Raw genomic sequence first — 16377 nt, 5'->3', positions numbered from 1 at the left:
TGCTGCATCCTCACCTGCAGCATAACAAAGCATTTTTACAAAGTGTTTCATATATGGTTAGAATGATCCTGTACATGAATTACTTTTATCAGTTTAGCCAATTGAAAAAATCTTCCTTTAAAATATTAGAAGAAGAAGGGGAAAAAAACAGTTACTTCATATTTGACAATGTCAGAAGAAATAAAATGTACTTAGTGAGTTGATATGTTTTGTGAAGGTTATATTCCGAAAGTTGAGAAATCCATTAGTCAGTAGTGAAGTTAGAGAAGTAGTATTAATAGAAACCACAGACTGGTGGGGAACACATTCTAGGTGACCTCTCATTTATTCAAGTGCACTTTGAGTTGAGTAAAAGCCTTTCTACTACTTGTGCAGTGCTACAAAGCCTGATAGAATAAGGTCATAGTCTTTACAAAAGAATATTGATTTGTTGTTATTTATATCAATGTTTTAGATACATGTGTAAAAGTGTAAACTTTTTTTTCTTTTTTCTTTTTTTTTTTTTTTAAATTGACTAGCTCTTTCATATATAAGCATGTGTCACTTGGTGTTACATTCCCCATAACTGACAGATCTGTAGAAACTATAGCAATATAGTAGAGCTTTTTATTACTTACACCACTCCTTTATTTCACAAAGTATAAGTTTGAGCTATGTGACTCAAGACTGAAATTTCCATGCGGTTTTGGAACATTTTCAAATTATTGTTGTTGTTGTTGTTGTTGTTGTTGTTCACTCAATAAAAATTAAAAGACACCAAAAGTAGCTAAAAAAAAAATAAATAAATCAAGGCTGTGACTAGGTATTAGGAAGAATTTTGTTCAAAAAATAATAATATGCTTCCTTAAAAATATTTACTGAGCTTTTTTTTTTTTTTTTTTTTTTAAACAGCTTTGATATGAGAACTGAAATTAAAACATTTGTTCTTATAAAAAGGCCTTTATATTAGAGATTAAAATCAGAATATGTTGTATTACTCTTTATATAAACAGTATAATATTCTGGTTTTAACTGGGTTAATGTTTTTCCTAGTAGCTGATATGGTGCTGTATTTTGGATTTGCAGTTAGAATAATGTTGATATCCTCTTGATGTTTTGTTGTTGCTTAACTAACTGTCCTTTCATGGAAAAGAGAACATTTCAGCTTTCATTGCCTTGTCAGCAAGGAGGCAGGGAATGCACAAGAAGCTGGCAGACCACACTGCCGGGGCAGCGAATCCAGATTTGCTAAAGCAAATGTAGCAATGTAGCATGATGCTGAACAATACAAGTAGGGGAGTTGGCCAGGAGAGAGGCAGGGAGGCTACTGCTGCTTGGAGACTGGCTGGACACTGATGGGCTGGTAGTGAGCAACTGCACTGTGTATCACTTTATCTCGTTTCATATATTATTGTTGTTGTTACTGCTTTGCCTTCCTTTTCTATTAAGCTGTTTTTATCTGTGTCTTAGCTTTACCTTTTTCTAATTCTCTCTTTCATCCCATTTATGGAGACTGAACCAACAGCTGCATGATGCTTATTTGTCTGTCAGGTTAAACCTCAGCTCTTAACGAATTAAATACTCTAAAAAACAATCAAATTTTTAGTTATTTTTAAAAAATAGCATAGTGAAATTACATAAAATATCACTATATTAAACTGATAAAATTGCAATAGTTTTACAAAAATCTGCTACATGTTAGCACTTAGAGTATGGGTTTCCAACATTTTGTCTTACTTGGGTGTTTTGAGTTAAGAGGAATTGTCTTGGTTAGCATATAAGTAAGTAAGCTGATCTGTAAGTAATGCTTTCTATGTATTTCCATGGAAACTACAACAGTTACAAAAAGCCCAAAAACACTGCTTAAGAGAACGTGTTATCAGCTACAAACCACTATTTTTCCACATAGCCACCAACCATTAGCTGTGCATTTTTGCCAGCAATTAACAAGAACCCATGTGCCGCACTTGGAGAAATATGTACCAGTAGAGATGACCTACTGTCATTATCACCACTGCTGAAACACACTATGTACCACCTCAGCACGCTCACATTTACTGTTGATTTCCATAAATGTTTAGTAAGCTTCGATGAATGTCAGTATCAATAAAACTAGTGTGATATTTGACTTTGTTTTTGTGAAACTAAGTCTGGTTCAGTGAAAGTAGTTGCAATTCTTACTGTGTTCTCGTGTTTCTCAGAGATTTTTGATGAAATTTCACTCTTACTGTGCTTCATCCTTGAAACCAATTATTTACAAATGTCCATGCCGCCATGAAAATGATGGCATGAATAAGGCGTGATTATGAAGTAAGAAATACCTTTCTCTTGTAAGTTAGATCTTCTAAATGTCTGGTAGAGAGACATGGCCAGATTTTTTGAGCTGAATGTCTGATTGCAACTCCATGCATCTCACTTGAAAATTCACAGGAAATTTATGTGATCTGAAAATATAATCACAAATATACCAGAAATTTGTTTCATTTTTCTGCGGTCTTGCAACCTATTCTCAGATTCCTTAATGAAAATGAAAGCATGGCTACAATTTTGTTTCACTGTTCACAGGACTATGTTTAGTCAAAGCATTAAAATACATAAAATTATTTGCCATACTTTTGCACTTTATTGTGTCCTCTCAGGGTCTGTTTTCAGCCCAGACAGTGCCAAGCGCACACCAATGGTTTGGTTGTTGCTGAATGATGGGTGTGTGCCTGTGGCTGGACCATGATGCTTAGTGGGAAGAGCTGCCACCATGATGACACTGGACAGGGGTAGGCTGCTGGACAGGCTGGGCTGGGCCATGTGTGGTCCACAGGCTGCAAGATAGACACACCTGACTTGGAGTATTAAGAACTATTCTAAAAAGGTGATACAAAAACCCTGTATGATTCTGACAGAACTCTTACTAGCAATAATTTAGTATAGTAGTTATCAGTAAGATTACAATATTTAAACTAAAAGAAGATTCCTTGTGTCTATTCTCACTGTGGATGTGATTCTCTTACCTGACTAAGGCCAATCAGAATAAACAAAAATAAGGGATAATCAAGAGAACCGTGATAGGCAAGAAACTCTAGCAACCAAATCATTGCAAATCTAGCACCTTGAATTAGCCAGTCCCTCAGATGTTTGATGGAAAAGGATTAGATTGTCTTTGATGTGAAACCTGTCAAGTTGATGGAACAAAATGAATTCTCTGAAAGCTACGCGAACTTAAGGGCATTATTGCCTAAAGGATTAGGACAAGATTGACAATTGTAGAGATTAAATGGGCTTTGACAGAAAAGCAATTTATTCACAGACATACAATTTTAAAGAATCACAAAATCACCTGGTTGCACACGGGAGACAATGGAGTTGAGAAGGGAAATGAAGGAGCCTATGACGTTGCTCCATCTGTGGAGTGCACAGATGTGGAGTCAAGCTGGGAGTCCTTGGGGTCTTTCTTGGTTGCTCCTGGAATCTCTCAACTCTTGATCTCCTGCCACTGAAGTCTTTTCCTGTGATAACAAACACCATCGGAGCCAGTATATGGAAGGGAATACCCAGTTACTGATGGATATCTATGACATCACTCAGAATCCAACAACTGTCAATCAATATTGCAACAATCAGCCTACCTGAAAGCTTTGTGGAAGCCTGCAGCTTTACAGTAATAGGTTACTTAAGCTTAAGGTACTCCTCTATTGTTATAACTAGGTTACTACCTGATCTGATATAGTTATGTTGATATGCTATCACTGCTGTCAGCTAAGCCCAACCCATACCAACTGCCACATGAACTTAAAATGAGATGCAGTGGATGGAACATAACTTTGAAGCTGCTGAAATGTATGGTTGTTTTGTTTGGGTTTTTTTGTTTTGTTTTGTTTGGGTTTTTTTTTTCATGGATACAATGAAAGGATTCTATAAGTACATAAACTTATAATGAGATAAGGAAGATGAGAAAATGTAGGACTGCTGCCACATGGGTCAGGGAAGGTGGGGGCAAATGATGCAGAGCAGGCCAAAGTTTTTTTTTTTTTTGCTTCACCTTTTACCATTAAAACCAGCTTTAAGATGACCTAAGCCCTAAAGACAAAAGGGAAAGTCTGGAACAAGGAAGAGTTAGTCTGAGTGGAGGAGAATGTACTGAGAGTTTCTACAAACAACATACAGGAGTCTGCAGGGTCTTGTTAGTTACACCTGCAAATGCTGAAGAAGCTGGACTACTATTGCAAAGTCATTTTCAAGTATCTTTGAATGTTTATGGTGTCTGGGAGTTATTTGATACACAAACAAGCACAGGCCATAAAATCCTGCACTAGCTTGCTGTGCTTTAAGCATGGGTGGATTTGTTGAGCTAAAGGGATCACTTTCAATCTAAATAATTCTGTTACTAACTCCAGGGATGGATACTCCTCAAAAATTCTGAGCAACCTGTTGCAAAGATGATTACCCTCATATTATTATTTTATCTTTAATTGAAATTTTCTATATGTCAGTTTTTTTATTGCCTCTTTTCCTTTTTGTGGAAATTACTGTGAATAGTTTGTCGTCATCATCTTCATTTCCTCCTTCTAGCCACTTTTATATAGGGGCAAGATGCCTCATGAACCTTTTCCTCTCCCATCTCAGTTCTCCCAGTCTCTCCTCCTGTGCAAAGCTACAAAATCACACAATTGTTTAGGACTTCTGGAGATCGTCTTATCCAACTACCTTACTCAAGCAGAATCACTAAGAATAGATTACCCAGGACCATGTCAATGCAGCTTTTGAAATGTCTCCAAGGAAGGAGATTCCAGAACATCTCTGGACAACTTGAACCTGTGCTCAAGCACATGATACCACAGATACATGGAACTCTTTTCCATGGTTAATAAAATTACCTGCACATACAGATTTATGCTGAAGCTGTGTCTTAAAATTAACTTAACAAAGTCCCAACAGAGAATATTGGATCACTTATTATTGAAGATAATGTTAAATTAAAATACATTTAGGAAGAAGTGTTGAAAGTGTAGTTGTGAAATAAGTATATTATCTTTAAATTATTAACAGAGGGCTGTCATCATTTTTCAAAGAAATAATAACAGTGTTTATGTATACTGATATCATTTTCATTCAAAATGGGTGGTTATACTGTACTTCTATTTGTTACATTTATTTATTATTATATCCATATATATATTTTATCCATAAAAAAGTAACAAGTCATACTTATGTCGTAACATACAGGTAGTTGCAGTTATTACAATAAGACATATTAAACACTTGAATGAAGAAAAAGCATCATTTATTTCTATTTGACTCCTCCATGTGCTGCTTCTTTGTTTTTCCCTCTTAGAAAAATTTTTGATGGTTGGATGTGGCTAAGAGGTTCTCAGTAATTTTTTGTTTATTTGTTTGTTTGTTTTTGTCTGAGTCTTCTGGAAATCCCATGCTGTTTAATCTTGATGGTTTCATTCTGCCTATATACAGCAGAGAAGATTAATTTACTGCATCAAACTGTCTTCAAAGGATTTTTCATTCAATTTCTGATTGATCCCATGGAAATAGGAGTAAAATACCCCAGCTAATACAAGACACAGAAGTTCACATGAACACCAGGGTATTTTGTAGTTTGGGGTGAGTAGATTAACCAGTGGGTGAGCAGACTGAATCACAATCATCAGAATGCTCTCTTTTAAGTTTAAATTTTCTGTCTCTGAGAGATAACATTTTCTGGAAATAGTGATTACCTAAATTTGACAATGTCCCTCTGAATGGCTTTGTTGTTCTCTGGTCTGTCAGTTACTCACCACTCATCACTGTTTTCTTGAACTGAACACTACTTATTTCTATTCACTCATATGAAGTATACACAATTGCTTAATCATGTAGTTTGTATAGCATTTTATTATAGTAAAAATGTAGTATCCATTCTGTCCACAAGGAGTTCATTTGCATTTGCAAATAAAATAATTCTTCTGCCATCTTCATTAGAGCTTTGGATCACGGCTTTACAGAAGATAACTAATGGTAGATATTCATAGTAGCATTTATTTAAATGTATTTAGTATTTCATATGAAATAAGTAGAAAATCCCTTGTATACCAGACATATCCCCCGAAATACTTATTTTTCTTCTCTACTGTTGATATTTATTTATATTTATTTTTACATGCTCCCTTCAAGCACCAGAAGGCCACAATGAGGTCTCTCTAGAGCCTTTTCTTCTCCAGTCTAAACAATAACAGTTCCCTCAACCTTTCCTCATAGAAGAGGTTCTCCACCCCTCTGATCATCTTAGTGGCCCTCCTCTCGACATGCTCCAACAGCTCCACGTCCTTCCTGTGATGGGGGCCCCAGGCCTGGATGCAGTACTCCAGATGGGGCCACATAAGAGCTGAGTAGAGGGTGACAATAACATCCCTATATCTGCTGGCCACCCATTTTTTTAATGCAGCCCAGGATATAGTTGGCCTTCCAGGCTGCAAGTACACACTGCTAGCTCGTGCCCAGCTTCTCATTCACCAGGACCCCCAAGTCCTTCTCCGCTGGGCTGCTCTCAAGGAGATCTTCCTCCAGTTTATATAAGTACCTGGGATTGCCCCGACCCAAGTGCAGCAACCTGTACTTGGTCTTGTTGAACCTCATTAGGCTTTCATGGGCCCACTTCTCCAGCCTGTCCAGGTCCCTCTGGATGGCTTCTCTTCCCCCTACTCTATCAACTTGCTAAGGATGCACTCAATACCACTGCCTATGTCACTAATAAAGATGCTGAAGAGTACCGGACTTAGGACCAGATTAATTTGAAAAATCAATTACTTCCTCCATGTTTATGTCTTTTGAGTACATATGTACTATTTCAATTTGTTTACACTAGGACCAGAACTTGTTTGCATGCTGAAGGAAAAGATGAGTGAGTTCTTCCTAATCTGCTTTGAATTATATTTCATGAACTCAGTCCAATTTCTTGGTACTTTATTTTGATGCATATCACAGAATCACAGAATCACAGAATTACCCGGGTTGGAAGGGACCTCAAGGATCATGTAGTTCCAACCCCCCTGCCTGGCAGGGCCACCAAACATACACATTTACTAGATCAGGTTGCCCAGGGCCCCGTCCAACCTGGTCTTGAACACCTCCAAGGACGGGATATCTACTGATTTCCGTAGAAATGAACAGAAATTTGAGAATTAAAATTTGGTTTGTGTTGTGCCATGAAAAAAAATATACATTTTACGTGCAAGGTAGGATAGAAAAAGATATTACACTTCAGAGTATTCAGCTGGTACTGATGTTTTATAGAGGCACCATTTGAACTTCATTCTGTAATCCTACTATGAGAAAGTTATGATTATTCCAGTAGATTTGCAAGTATTTCAATTGAAACAATATTATAAAAGCTTATCATGTTCATTTATAAAATATAAAATGTGAGCGATATAATTGAGGCAAGACTTAAGAATATTCTATTTTCTTTTTAACAAAAAGCTTCTAAGACTGGAGAATGTGAGTATGCTTCATGTTGCAAAAGCCTTGATTTTTCAAACTAAAATATAGAAACACAATGATTATAATTTCATGAATAACTGAAATGGCTTATCTTGTCACATACAGTATTGGGTAGTGATTTAGAATTCAAATTATTTATCCATTATGAATATCGGTAAAGCATTATCGGCTTAACACATGAAAGCATTTGTTTCTGAGGAATAACTTAACCACTGATTTTTATTTTTTTTATGATTTATATTTAAACATGTCAATTTCTTATCTCAATGAATTATGATAAGTAAAAGGTTTTTCCTCTGATTTTTTTTCCCTCATATCTTTTCCCGTGAATCTTCTTGTTGCTTTCGTTACAATCTGTAATCAGTCAACAAGATAAAGACTTGTAATTTTTCTTTGCCAAGAAATGAATTCATAAGAATTATCTTTAATAGGTCAGATTGCACTGAGTAATCTTAGAGATTGTTTGAAATTCTATTATATTTATGTTATAATTAGATCCACCCTATAATGTTAAGTTTTTACCTTGTGCATCGCTCCAATTTATAGGAGGGAGGCAAGGTTCTTTGGTATATTATACCTGATTAAGAAACAAAGATTCAAATGTTATTACAAATAATAATCAACCAAGAAGATGGGGAAGGGAGTGCAGTGACTACTGAGAATTAGGTTGAAGAGGGCGGGAAGGCAGGCAATAGGATAGGTAGGAAGAAAGCAAGAACTGTGTAAAGCAGGGATAGTCACCACCTGGATGCAACAGCGTCCCGTCACTCAGTGTTCCATTGGTCCAAGGCAAAAGCACAGGGGAGAGCAGCAGCAGAAGGGAGCAGTAGCAGAGTGGCTGGCCACAAACAGCAAGCCGGTCAGCACAGAGTAGGTGGTGATGGAAGAAGCAGGGTCTCACAGAGCAGGCCCAGGAGAGTCCATTGGCAGCAGCAGAGCAGTTCCAAGGGATCTGAAGCCAGATACTTATCTTGTTCTTCAGCATGCAGGCATCTTCTTCAGCATGTGGATGTCAGGTATGAGGAATCTGATGCCAGAAAACCTAACTTCCTGGTTGCTGATCCCTCTTTTATCCTCCTTTTTCCTGCCTATGAGATGTTCCTGGGTGCTTGGGTAAGAGTTATGTGCAGCACCCCCCTGATATGGCCATCTTCCTCGAGATAAGCCCACACAAAAGACCACTTCACAGCCATTCATCTGCAGCTTCCCTCTCTTGTTGACCCTGGCCTTGTCCATCTGTGTCCCTCAGACCAAGGATTTCTTAACCCTTGCCCAGGACTTGCTTGGATTTGGCCATCCTCAGCAAACTTTGAGGCAATAGTGCAAAAGCATGGCCTCTTACATCTTGATTTTCCTGGGACTATCAAGTTTGGTGTTGATGTTTTATAAACATATTTCAGAGGTAAACACTATATTTAGGAGAAGTCTTGCAGTTTCAAGCTGCAATTTACTGGTTCATTATTCGTGATGATCTCATTTACAGCAATTGCACACAGGAATGATGACAGAAAGAAGGCTTTGGAAGCCATAAGATAAATTACAAAGAATTTTCTATAGATCATTATCAATTTATACACTATATAACAAATGAAAAAGGTATGGATAACGAAGTGCAAAGGATAGGTACTTAAAATAGCACCCTAACAAACAGATATTGTCCATTAACATTGTCTTCCTAATTATGTTATATTATTTGTTATGTTAACAAATAAGTTGATGTGGTGAGAAAAATGCAGATAACAGTTGAAAAGTTATATGTCATATCAGCACAACTACAATGGCTTAATACTAAAAGAATTGCAGTGAATGAGCTGTCATGTTTTTTGCATGTTTGTTATCTTTTGATTCAGCACAGAGGAGAACATTTCCTGTAAACAAACTTAGATGTTTGCAATTCATTAGCCTGTAAGCTCATCACACTATTTGTGGAGACAAAGGCATATAATGCAGAAAAGTAGAAAGGAGACAAAGATGTGTATTTGTAAACTATTTCGCATCAAGTTTGGAGGAATTTATAGAGAAGTGGTATATCTGCTTTTACAATATTGCAGAATCATAGAATGGTTGTAGTTAGAAGGAACCTCTGGAGATAATTTAGTCCATTTCCCTTGCTCAAGAAGGACCACCTAAAGCAATTTGTCCAACAGCATGTCCAGATTGCTTCCAACGAGGGAGACTACACAACTCCTTAGGGTTACTTGTGCCTGTGTTTGATCACCCACACAGTAAAGATCTGTTCCTGATATTCAGATGGAATTTCTAGTTTTCTCATTGATGATTATTATGACTTGTGCCTCTTACACCACCAAAAAGAACCTGACTCCAACCTCACTGCACCCTCCCTTTAAGCATTTGTAGACAATATTGAAATCCCCCTTGAGCCTCCTTTTCTCCAGAATGAACAGTCATAATTCTGCCGACCTCTTCTTGGAGGACAGGGGCCCCAGTCAGTAATGGTTTTATGATTTTTGTTATCAGTATTCCACATAATAACATCACTGGGAGTTAAAGAGTTGATGCTCCAGTTCCATGGTCTGCTGATATTTCCAGGTACCTGGTTCTCAGAAGAGAAGAACTACATAGCCCAAGGGACTCTGCATTTCCATTTTCTTTTCATGAGGAAAGATAAAAACTTCACAGATCATGAGATGCCTCTCTTTTCCCTTTCTTCTTGTCCTGGCTAGATGTCTTAGTATAATTTGAAGAAAAATAAGCTGATAACAGAGTTTGGGTAAGGACAGCTGTCTGTCTCACTAAACAAAGACATAGCTCATTCATAACATCAAGTCACATTATAACCTAATTATTAAGCAACTCACTGAAAATTCTGTGTGCATGCGTGCATGTACATCCACATGTGTATTCACCAGTGTGTTCTCCCAAACAAATGACCTGAATAGGATAATGAATTGTCAGAGTGAGACTAAGATGAATAATTGACAGACAAGATTAATTGCATAAATCCACTGGAGATAATATTGTTTCTTTGTTCTGTTTTGTTTTGTTTCATCTAATGACTTGGTGTGATCTAATCCAGTTATCAAAAGAACAGCAACAAAAAACTGTTCAGAAAAGTTCCCTCTCATTCAATGAGGTCTTAACAGAATGACAGGGTCATTCCTTCAGCCAGCAAGGCAGTTCCAAAGTTGAAATGTAATTTATAATCTATGGTTGTGCTTCTACTGCGGATATAAAAGGCCAACTATTATTATGCTACTAACTTCAGTAGTGAATAATTTGAATTTAATGGAATTGAACAGTTAAATCAAATCAAAATAGAGTAACAATAAATTATTTTCATTATAAAATACAAGGAATAAAACAGTTTTTCAAGATCAGCTACGTGAAATTCTTTGTCTTTATGTAGCGTTTAGTGTTACGTTACTGATGCATAGTTATCAGTGCTGTGGCTAAATGATTTCAGCTCAACTGAAACCACAAACAAGATACTACAAGATGCATGCTATCATATGTCATATTCTGTGTACTGAAGTAACGACCTGAAATACTAAAGATTTACCATACATTGAAGTAGGTTGTATGTGAAAGTGAAAGTGTGAAGTAAGCACAGTGAGGTGGTGAATGGTGTATTTCATTAGGAACAGCAATAATGGGAAGGACAAGTCAAATTTCAGACAGCCATACCCAGCTGCAACACCACAAAATGAATGAAAAGTGTCATACATGGCACATAATAATCAGGTCATACAAGTGAATCAGCTAATGGTGATGACTACCTTGAAAAATAGTACTTTGTAGCTGATAATTCATTCTATCAAATAGGAGACATCATTACTTTTGGAGCAACCAACATAGCCAAAATCCAGTGCTATGTGGAAGTAACAAAATATTGATAGTCTAAATGACCACTGTATACAATTCCAACTCAGTACTCCCTTCTGGCCAGTTGCTGGTGGCTAGCCAGGTGAGTTGGGGTATCTCTGTCCAGGCTGATGGATGTAGCTTTTACTTTCCCATTTTCAGAGTTAACTAGTAGTGAAGATAAGCACAAGTCCTAGACACACACATGGACACACACAGAAGACACTCTGCTACACAGTGCCATTTTATGTGGCAGCCTACATGACTTACACCTGGCTTTACAGAAGCATCAGATACACAAATACCAAAACATCCTAAGGTATCCAAAGGTCTACATAGATTTAACACAGAAAACAGAAATTATGAGAGGTTAACATTTAGGCTGGTAGATAGAAATGAACTGAAATGCCCTAGGAATTTCAGATTACATCTACTGAAGGACACTTGACCACAGCCCTTATCATAGTTGAATCACAAGTCACAAATTTCAAGTACAGGGATGAAATTTATAAATGAATACCAAAACACTTAAACCAAATGTAGAAGTACGATCTTATAAATCATATTACCTCATTCTCCAGGGGAAGAAATTGTATGCTGTGCTAGGATGCTGAGTGAGTCAGGGCTGTGAACTGCATGATCCTGAGTCATGTTAACACATGCAGCCCTTTTGATATTTAGCTGTATGCTGGGCCCAAAATTTAGATTGTATAATAGAGGAGGAAGAATCCAACACACTGAGGTTATAGCTCATGGAGAAAGAGTACTCTCATACAAGGTACAGGTCAGGCCATATGTCACAGAGAAGTTGCAGTTGAGAGTGGCACATCACATGGTTTTGCATGGGACTGTGAATACAAAAGAGACAGAGAAAGAGAACAGTATGATCACTTCTGGTTTGGTGGTGGTCTGTACAGAAGAGATGACTAGAGTAATGAGTTTTTGCTAAAATTGTCCTAAAATTTGTATGTCTTAGAAAAATTCTTGTTTAATAAAATCAGTTCCCTGAATCTGTTTTTCTTTCTGTGTTTGAGATATTTGCTTACATGCTGTCATGTAGAACTATCTACTGAATGTGATTTAAAGTCTCTGTCCTACCCAGTACTGAAGTATTCTCTAAGTTTTGTGCTTGCCCTCTGGATAGGGGCAAAATCTACTTTGTATATTTAAAAAACTATTAAATGATAATGACACAGCAAAAACTAATTTCATGTAAGGTCTCTTGATGAAGACATTAATATCAGATAAAGATTTCTGCACTGTGAAAATAACCCTTGGCACTGCAATATTGTCCACACCGTTTTGCTATCAGAATCAAACCATGCTTCCTCTGTCAACAGAATAATCATCTACTGCTTTCTTATGCTGGACTGACACGTGTTCTGTGATTTATTTTTTGCTGTTCTTGTTTTGTTTGATGAGAATCTTCTGTGGTATGTACTTTGTATATTTCAGTGATGGATAGTTTATCAACTTGGTAGTCTTTACTTAAAAACTGTTTGTATATGCTTATACATTTTAAATGTCTATCATTGTCTGAAGTCATCTTATATATCATCATAAAATAAGACTATTTCAGAAGACCAAGTCTACTTAGATTTCTGATTTGACTTTAAAATCAGATGAATATTTACAATTGATTTTGTGGCAGAGGGAGTTTGTTTTTTGCTTGTTTGTTTGTGTTTATTTTCCTCATAGAGGCATTCTTCTGCTTTTCCTTGTAGATGTAATCACTTCAAATCTATCTCTGAGATAAATTTTATCATACATTTTTCCCATTTGTTCTGTTTAATATTTTTGTGCTAAGTTTCGGAAGTTGTAATTTATGTAAAACAATATATATGTACAGATTTATTCATTTAATGTCAACATTATGAGCTTGTAAATAAATTAAGGTTGCAAAAAAATATTAGAGTGGGCAGAGGTGGTAAATATATTTAGGCATGATGACATACAATGCTGACTCAGAGATTAAGCTTAATCTTACCAAAATTGCATTCATTCAAAGTTGCTTATGGAGAACAAAGTTTCACTGTGGTAACATAGCAGGCATAAGGGTAGCCTGATGAATACTACCAAAGGATATCCTTTTAGCTGGAAATTCTGAGATTTCTTTGATAAACCCAGATAGAACCAAGATACCTTTATAGTCGCAGCACAATGAAACCATAATAATAATCCATGCAAGCTTTTATGAGAGATCTTCTCTGCATGAGTTCTCCAGGACAGACTGGACCCTTTCTGGTGATACCTGGCTGATTCCAAATTCCATTTTGTGGATCCTCTACAAAGAGAAACATTTTGGTTTTCAGTTGGCCCCAGTCATGGGAATGGTTTGGTGAATGTAGTATACTTCAAATGATACATGTAGTTATGCATATAGATAAGTGATCCTATGTAAGAATTTGCTTTACTTGTGGTAGTTTTATAGTAACTTGTAAAATATACTTGATTTAGTACTAGTAGTTTGAACAAAATTTTGATAAAGGAATTAATGGAAAGAAAACACCTTAGTATATTATGGAATACCATAGGTCCACTGTCAGAAGCTTTATAAACCTGCAGATCTGTTCACCCTCATAGACTGTGACCATTACATATGGTTAGCTTAAACTCTGGTGGTGCATAAACCATCTTGTGTAGTTACTTTCTGAAGAAACCTTTGATGATGCTAAACTTACTTATTGAGTGAGTGAAAGGAAAATGAGTGAGAAAAGTGCTTAATTCTTTTATTTCAGTAAACAAGATAATTTCCTATAAGAATTGGAAGAACAAACAAACAAACAAACAACAAAAAAAGACAGGAACTTATTCAACAGTGTCTCGCTGGCTGAGATCACCCCACCAAATTAAAACCACTGCTTGCCAACAGGAAGTTCTTCCTTCTCTCCAGTAGACTCTGCCATTTTATTTGCTGTTCATCACATTTTGCACCCTGAGCTATAGTAAATAAACATCACATGCAGTGTATTATTGCTCACTAAATAATTCAATTTTTAAAAAAGCATTGAGTCAGTGTAAATTCAAGCATAGGAATATGTTTTACAGGGCTTTCACACTGCATAACTTCATACTCACTGAAGGGATGATATATCTTCAATTTTCCAAATTAAAATGCTGCTTCAGAAATTCACACATTTCTCCTAAATATAGATTCCCCCTTGAACCATAGGATATTTTTTCTATAATTATATAATACTGCAGCAGGTTTTTAGAGGATAAAGTGTGTAGCTTAAAGTTCCTGTTAGATTTTTTAAGACCAAAACTTTTTTAGACCAGAAAATAAACATATCAACCTTCATAAGTTAGTTAAGAATTTTTGAAACCACAAGACAAGCTACACACATTTTAATATAACATTGAAAAAGTGGAGCTGGTAGTCCAGCAATATTGAGTTTATGTTTATACTGTATGAAGCTGTCATGGTTTTATAATTTTGTAATTTTGCTATCAGTATTCCACATCATAACATCATGTAAAGTATGGATACTTCTATTGAATGTGCAGTCCACAGAAGAAGACTACATATCCCAGAGAACAACAGGGGTAATAATAAGTCATGGGACCAGGACGCTATGTAATCTCGTTCCCAGGCTGGAGTGCCCTTCTTCTTCTCTCGAACTTCTCGGAGTGGGAAGCGTTCCAGCCGTGTCGCCTAGAGTTCACAGTAGGCCTCTCGGTTTTCGGGGACTCTCTCTCTCTCTCTGTTTGTTCGATTTGTTAGCCTCAATTATATTATATTGTGTTATCTTGTATTTCAATATCATATTTAGTAAAATATGTAAAAATTAGTAAGGAGTAAAATCCTCCTTAGATTGCCGCTGTTTTTATCCCATTCCCCTTTTCCCCCTCCTTTCCGGGCCCTGGGGGGGGTGGGGGGGGAGTGGGGTGGGGGGTGGCTTCCCCTGTCACGGGCATAGGTTGTTGTATTAGGCGAAATCGGACCCTCGGGATGTAACGTGATAGGCCCTCCCCTGCTGGGTCATGCATATGTAAAAAAGGTAAGGATGAAACTGGATACCTATATAAGGGACCCTCACATTCCAATAAACGCCATTTTACAGCTCACCATAATGGTGTAACAAACAGCTGTGACTTGGTCGGGGCCGTCGATACACATTCACAAAGGGACTTGACTTTCCAGGTTACCAGATCGAGGTAACAAATGGTGCCCCGTGTGAGGCAAAGTCCTGGAGGTGAGTGTGCGACGGCTAAAACCGCGCTGACGGACGCGGTATCCACGGTTCGAGCCCGTGGAAGCACTCTCGGTGGGGTGCAAAGGGGAATGCAGCGCTGCGCCTATCCTACGGCCGATAGTTCGTAGAAGACCAGGAAGACTTCAGGTCTCTGGGTAAATGTATTCCGTCATTAGAGTAGTATTGCAACTTTGTAAAACCTACTATGGTAGGAAAGCTACGCCTTCTAAGAAGGACATTGCAGTCGTCATCAGTTGTCTTGAAAAGGAGAGGGAGCTTTCCTCTCCTCGGGTGATTTTGGATCACAATAAGCGGGACTCTTTAACTTTTTCGCTCTTTGAGCGCGCAATGAATGAGCAAAAAGCTTCTGAGCTCAAAACGTGGGCATTGGTGCTACGGGCATTGAAAGCGGCTCGGAAAGAAGGGAATGCTTGGCTTGGGGCTGCTTTGGGAATTGGGTCGGGAGGCTTTTTCTCTTGCAGATGTGAGGATTTGAAAGACAAAGACAAGGTGGCGCCTGCCATCCCAACCGCACCTATTGATCCGGCTGAACAACGAGCAGATGGCCCCGTCCAGCAGCATTCCACACATTCCACATCCTTATCTCTTGACCAGGAGAAGCCTTCCTCTGAGGCCCCATATCGGTATCCAAAGCAACCGGTATCTTCTGCACTCCTTCGCCTATCCTTGGGGGTGGGGAAGGGGAGTGAGCAGGGGCGGGAGGATGGGTCCTTTCCTCGAGATGGGATGGGTTGTGGGTGTGGCTCCGCCCCGTGGGGTGGGGTGGATAGGACTAACCAAGATGGAAGCCAATCCTCATCAACGGGGGCGGAGGCGGAGGCGTTCCTAGTCATCATAACCCTGCTGGTCCAGCTCTACCTGGGGGGAGGGAGAGGGG

General features: G+C 37.8%; 1 long non-coding RNA gene across 1 annotated transcript in view; it reads left to right on the top strand.

Annotated features, from left to right (window-relative positions):
* The first annotated feature begins 3576 nt into the window (after positions 1-3576).
* LOC107308024 (uncharacterized) overlaps positions 3577-16377 on the top strand; it is a 28519-nt gene continuing 15718 nt past the window's right edge. The window contains exon 1 of the long non-coding RNA XR_001552596.3: positions 3577-3654. This is a non-coding gene — a long non-coding RNA (uncharacterized LOC107308024). The remainder of the gene's footprint in view (positions 3655-16377) is intronic.

This window comes from Coturnix japonica, chromosome 1, assembly GCF_054131305.1.
Source record: "Coturnix japonica strain WE chromosome 1, WE-NBRP24, whole genome shotgun sequence".
NCBI lineage: Eukaryota > Metazoa > Chordata > Aves > Galliformes > Phasianidae > Coturnix > Coturnix japonica.
Note: the sequence above shows the minus strand (reverse complement) of the source record. Positions and strands in the feature narration are given on the sequence as shown.